The sequence below is a fragment of the Mustela erminea genome, chromosome 2 (genome assembly GCF_009829155.1).
Source record: "Mustela erminea isolate mMusErm1 chromosome 2, mMusErm1.Pri, whole genome shotgun sequence".
Lineage (NCBI taxonomy): Eukaryota > Metazoa > Chordata > Mammalia > Carnivora > Mustelidae > Mustela > Mustela erminea.
Window position 1 is genome coordinate 111,220,201 of NC_045615.1, and position 6,990 is coordinate 111,227,190.

Sequence of the window (6,990 nt, forward strand, 5' to 3'; positions counted from 1 at the left end):
CCATACTACTCTAAAATTCACTGGAATTTTAATTAAAATCTCCCAAGAGATTTTTTTCAGTAATAAAATTTACAAGCTTATTTTTTAAAAACTTTTATTCTTTTTTCTTTTTCTTCCTTTTTAGAGAGAAAGAGTGCACGTGAACAGTTATGGGGAGAGGGCAGAGGGAGAGAGAAAGAATCTTAAGCAGGCTCCATGCCCAGTGCAGAGGCTGATATGGAGCTCAATCTCATGACCCCAAGATCATGACCTGAACTGAAATCAAGAGTTGGGTGCTTGACTAAGTGAGTCACCCATGTACCCCAACCAACTTATTTTTAATAAATTTAGAGATAGCTAAGACAATCCTGAAGAGAAAGAATGGTTTTGGAAATGTAGAAGGGTGGTTGCCCTACCTCATATCAATAATTATTGTAAAGCTTAGTGTACAAGATGGCATTATATTGGTATTTAGAGCAATAGCACAATAAAAGACAAGAACAAATTTTGATACAGGCTCACATATATGGGGAACTTAATTTATGAAAGCATATTAGTCTATCCTGGGGCAAGGATAGACTACTCCATAAATGCTTCTGGGACAAATGATTCTCATATGGAAAAACAACTGATGACTTCTTTACATCACAAAAAATTCCAAGTGGTTAAGACTTAAGTGTATAGGAAAACATTTTTAGAATTTGTAAGAAACTATAGCATAATATTTTTATGGCTTTAGGATCTTGCATCATATTCCAAACACAAAAAAACTTAAGTAAAAGATTGATAAATTCAGACAAAAAATTAAGATAAAAGTATTAAGAAACCGTAAAAAAGTGAAATTAGAAGACACAGATTAGGAAAGGGTATTTTAACACATAAAATAGGCAAGGTATTAGAATCCATATTAACAAATAGTAAAAGAACTTCTGAAAAACAATGAGTAAAACAAGACAATAGAAAAAAGAGCAAGAGACTGAAAGTGTAATTTCACAGAACAGGAAACAAGAACAACTCTTGAACCTGTGAAAAGTTGTTAAGCTCTGAAAATTAAAACTATAACTAGATGACATATTTTATATCTAATAGATATAATTTGTCTAACAGACAATAATACTTACTGATGAAGATCTAGAAAATCAAGCATTATTAGTTATTGTAAGTGGGAGTATAAATTGATATAACCACTTTGGAAAACAATTTGGGATTATGTTGTGTGGTTTAAGATAAATATGGTAGACAAAGATTTTGTGATGACTCCCAATGATCCCTACCTCCTGGTATTTCCATTTTTTTGTGTGTAACTTCCTTCCCCTTAAATGTGGGCAGGACCAGTGACATGTTTCAATAGAATATGGCAAAAGTGATGAACTGTCACTTGTGCAAATAGATTACATAAACCATTTTGCTAGTAGATGCTCTTGCTTGCTGGTTTTGATGATGCAAGCTGCCACACTGTGAGTTGCCCTAGACTACAGCCCACATTACAAGCAGCTGAGGGTGAACAGCTAGCCAGGAAATGAGGCCATTGAATAGCCTACAAGGAACTGAATCTCATCAAATAGTGCATGAACTTGGAAACATATTCTTCCCCAGTAGAACAGTCCAAGGAGACCTTAACCTTAGCTGATCCCTTAACAGCAGCCTTGTGAAAGACCCCTGAAGCCAAGGATCTTGCTAAGCTAAGTTGGGATTCTGGATTCAAGAAACTCTGTGAGTTGATAAATATGTGTCTTTTTATGCTGCTAAGTTGGTGGTGACACTTTTGTACAGCAAAAGATAACTGATATAACAATTTCCCATGATTCCCTAAATCTTTTAATTATAAATCCTCAAGAAAGTCTTGTACTTTTCTAGTAGACAGGTACAGGAGTATGTGTAGCAGTATTATTTGTAAAAATAAAGCTATAAACATTTATATGAGTCCATAAATAGGATAATGGATAAATGAATTTTAATTTACTCATGCAGTGGAATACTGAAAACCAGCAAAGTAAATGAGCTACAACTACATACATGAACCTGATGAAATTCACAAACACAGAGTCTAACAAGACAGGCAAGATGCTGAAGAATACAAACAGAATGGTTCCATTTACAGTTCAAACTGTGCAAAGCTGAACAATATATTGTTTTGTAATGTACATATTTGTGAAAGGGAATTATAAATATAAAATTGACATAGTTATTTTTGGTAGAATTATTAAAGGAATTCATATTTCTATAGGAATTGGATTGAGGTGGCACACATAGTTGGCTAAAAAGCTACTAGTAGTATTCTGTTTCTTAAACAGGATTGTAGTTAACCTGATGGTTTGTATATTTATACTTTATACATTAATGTATATTTTATATGTACTTTTTGATTATATGAAATATTGCATAATAAAAATTGGAAGGGGAGGTAAATCATGAGAGACTATGGACTCTGAAAAACAATCTGAGGGGTTTGAAGTGGTGGGGGGTGTGAGGTTGGGGTACCAGGTTGTGGGTATTATAGAGGGCACAGACTGCATGGAGCACTGGGTGTGGTGAAAAAATAATGAATACTGTTATGCTGAAAATAAATTAAAAAAATTGATCTAACACTATTTCTATCCTAACAAATTTTGTAGATAACTATATCATGATGGGTCCTTTAGTTGATTTAACTAAAAAAGTTAGCCCTAAATACTTAATTGATAAACTTTCGGCTGTCCTAACAAGTATTTCATTGGTATTAGATACCCCTATCTTTTAGTCCAGAGATTGGGCTTGAGAACATATCTCCAAGACTTCTATCGGGTTTTTTGGTGGTTGGTTGTTTTTGTTTTGGATTATCCATAGTTCTCATTTCTGAAACCATTATCAAAAAGGACAAAATGAGAGAATACTGTATGTGTCTAAGAGAAATTAAAGGTAGAGAGAACTGGAAAGAGGTCATACTGAAGAGATAATGGTTGGGAATTTTCCAGACTTGGAAGACATGGATCCTCAGATTCAGAAAGTACAAAAAGTCCTAATCAAGTGAAATAAGACTCAGTCTTTCATAATGAAACTGTAGAATACCAGAGGGGGGAAAATGATCTGAAAAGTAACCAGATTCCTCATAAAGGAAATATTAGAATTAGAGCTATTTCTTGGTAGCAATAATAAAAACTGGACAGCAGCTGACTATCTTCTCCCAGGAGAGCCTTCAAGATTTCTGGAGAAGGGGCATTACATATTATTAGTTTAATAATGAATGTAAGTCCATGTTTCTATCATGACATGAAACATCTGATAGAAAACTCTGGAATGAGTTAAGACTGAGAGAGTATTTGTATGACATTTATGACCTATTATTTAAGATTATTAGAGCAGTATATTAATTTCTTATTGCTGTTATAACAAGTCACCACAAATTTAGTAGATTTAAACAACATGGATTTATTACCTCACAGTTCTGGGGGACAGAGGTCTGAAATAAGTTTTACTGGGTTAAATTCAAGGTGTTGGCAGGGCTGCAGTCCTTTTGGAGACTCTGAGGCAATCTGTTTCCTGCTGTTTCCAGGTTCTAGCAATCTGTTTCATGCAGTTCTTGGGCCATGGCCTCTTCTTCTGTCTTCAGAGCAAGCAATGTCTGGCTCAGATTTTCTCATGCCATATCACTTTGACACTTCTTTTCTGTAGTCAAATCTCTGTCTCCCTTTTATAAGAACACTGTTTGTTGTTGTTTTCTTTTGTTTTGTTTTTTACTGGATCTACCTGGGTAATCCAGGATAATGTCTCATCTCAAAATCCTTAATCAACCTGCAAATGGGATTCCGCCATTGACATCTTTGGAGACCTTTATTCAGCCTACTATAAGCAGAAAGGAACATTGAAGATCATTCTGTGTAACATGGTTATATTAAAATGTAAAGAATGCTACATTGACAAGGTATCTGGAAGCATTTGTTTTGCCTTGTCACTAAGAACCAGAGTGACCTAAAGCAGGTTCCATTATCTCTCTAGGCCTTACAATCAGAGTGACCTAAAGCAGGTTCCTTTATCTCTCTGGGCCTTCCATTCTTTCCTTCATACATTAATTCAAGAAACATTTCTTATTTCCTGTATACCAGGTGTTACTGTTGGTTCTGTAAAATGGCATGGTTTCTTATTCTAAAAGAATAAATAATATGCCTAAAGCCTCTAGTAAGATTCTTGGCATATAGTGAGAATTTATTAAATGAAAACCATTATTAAGAATAACATTGTAGGGGCACCTGGGTGGCTCAGCAGGTTAAGCCTCTGCCCTCAGCTCAGGTCATGATCTCAGGGTCCTGGGATCGAACCCCACATAGGGCTCTCTGCTCAGCGGGGAGCCTGCTTCCCCCTATCTCTCTGCCTGCCTCTCTGCTTACTTGTGATATCTGTCTGTCAAATAAACAAATTAATTAATTAAAAAAAGGGAATAACATTGTAGGTTGGAATAGAAAACCAAGATATTTAATTGCAACTATGTCTTCAGAAGTTGAGTTTAGGAGAGTAGTTGTGAAAGTCAGTTATCAGGTATTTGTGGAATACCTACCATGTGTATTATGCTATGTGTTGGCAATACAAAGATGAATAAGCCCTGGCCCCTGCTCCTAAAGATGATGTCTGAACACGAGGAACTCTGTACAAGGTAGAGTGCCATCAACTCTGTGATAGAGGCTCAGAGGAAGGGTCCTGGGAGTGCAGAGATGGAAGCATAGAAACAGCACACTAGACTGACCCCAGAGGTAGAATTCTTAGCCTGACAAAATGAATAGTCTCAAAAAAGCCCAGTCAAGTGGGGGGTTCCATATTCTCCTTGTCTTTTATGTTCTTCTACTTATCTTCTTTGGCTTTCTCATTACCACCCTGCTCCTCTGTTGTGGAATTTTATTCTTCTTTTGTGCTCTTCCTCTCCCTGCAAGGAGGTCATTCTGCCCTTTGAGATTTAGATCCAAGTGACCGATGCCCCGTTTTTGTGTTCCCTAGGAAGTCCCATTCTCTCCCATGGGGTCTTTATAGTGCCTTTGGCTCTGACCCCTTTCCTCAGCTGAACTCTATATTACTTTTGTCTCACATTCTATGGTGGTCTTTCTCTTCTCCTTTGTGACACAGTGTGTATGAATTTATTTTTGATCTTTTTCAGTATATTTTCTGTAAACTGCAAGACATTTGTGCTTGAAATTGATGGCGATTTGGAGAAAGGAAGAGACCTTAGCCTGTAGCAATACAAAAAAATCAGAATAGGCTATTTTGAGTACTTTGGCAAGTTTAGCTCTAGGGATTTCTCATTGGTTCCTTCACAAAGTCCAGTTCCTATTCTTGTTGTTCTGTCCTCTCTTCTCTGATTTTTCTCTACCAGTTAAATTTCTGTCTGTTTCTAAGGCAGAGAAGATTAGCATTCCCCTAGTGTCTCTTTCCAACTCTTTCTCTCAAGGTCTATCCTTTGTAGGCAAGCTTTATGAAAACATGTTACTAATCAGATAGTTCTCTCCCTAAGAGAAACCTGTTATCAGCCACTCATTCATTAACAATAACCCTAACATCACCTTTTCAGCTAAATTTTCTCTTCCTAGACAATTTACACTCCCTTCCTTTATGTGCTCGTAGGTTATAGCACTTGTAACACCATAATTATTTGCTTTTGTTTCTGTCTTTCTTACTTAAATTTGAGCAACACTAGGGAGAGACCAAATCTTATTTTTTGTTAAACTGAAGTTCTTTATGCCTAGTCCAAAGTGAGATTCAACTGATGATTGTTGAATGAATGCATGCTTGCAAGATCAAGGGAGTACCTTAAAACAATTAGAGAGCCCACAGAATTGTCCTGATTTCTTTTCTCAAAACTCAGAGTTCTGCAAATTTATGACTGACCCAGGTAGGAAGTCTTGCCTGTTCTTTCTGTCCTTTTAGCCCATTTGTATTTATTTAACAAACGTGTCAGGCATGTTATATGTGTTTACCTCCCACCATCCTTAAAACCACCCAGTTGTGGAGATATTAGTTTCCCTGTTTTTTTTTTTTTAAGATTTTTATTTATTTATTTGACAGAGATCACAAGTAGGCAGAGAGATAGAGGGAAGCAGTCTCCCCACTGAGCAGAGAGCCCGATGCAGGGCTTGATCCCAGGATCCTGGGACCATGACCCAAGCCGAAGGCAGAGGCTCAACCCACTGAGACACCCAGGCGCCCCTAGTTTCCCTGTTTTAAAGATGTCAGAGCTGAGGCTAAGTAACTTGCTTAAGATCATGTAATTATAGAATGGTAAATCAGAATTCAAACTCAAGCTTGTGTCTAAAACTGAGATTCATTCCACTGCGTCACATTCTCTACCCACCTGAATTCTGGAGCTTCAGTGTGATCACTTGACTTCCTTTGGACAGTTGTCTGGGGAATGACGAGTCAGTTATAGTACCACCAGAGGGTGAATGCCATGATGTTCAAGAGTTCCTTATGACTGCTGCTGTCAAGATGATTGGTGGCCGCTATGAACAAAGATCAGCTTGCTGGCCACTTGTTGAGTTAGTGGGACAATGTTTTTCCTAAAATAACACAGCAAGCCTGGTTGTTTGAAATGGTGCTTTGGTCTATCTTTATAGCCTTTCTTCTGTATGCCTTACTTATGACTTCCTACTCTCACTTGCCATTCATTTATGTTTTAGACATCCCATAGTGGCTGGTACATACTGGGTCTTATCTACCTGGAGGGTACTGGCAGCCTTTTTCATTGGCAAATGCTTCTACAGTATTGACTGTACTGGCAGGGATCTTAACAAATGTTTCATGATATTAATGAAATTGTTTGATTGAATAATTAGAGATGTACTATTGGAAGATTAACCTGGCAGCCTTGGAAGGATGAATGGGAGTGGGGAGAGATAGTAGATAGACAAACCAATTAAAACATTAAAGTTATGGGTAGAGAAGTAATCAGAGCCTGAACTAGAGTGGTAATGGAGATATAAAGTATAAGGCAAATGCAAGAGACACTAGGGACATAACTGAAGTGATAGCTGAGGCAATTCCAAATCTCCC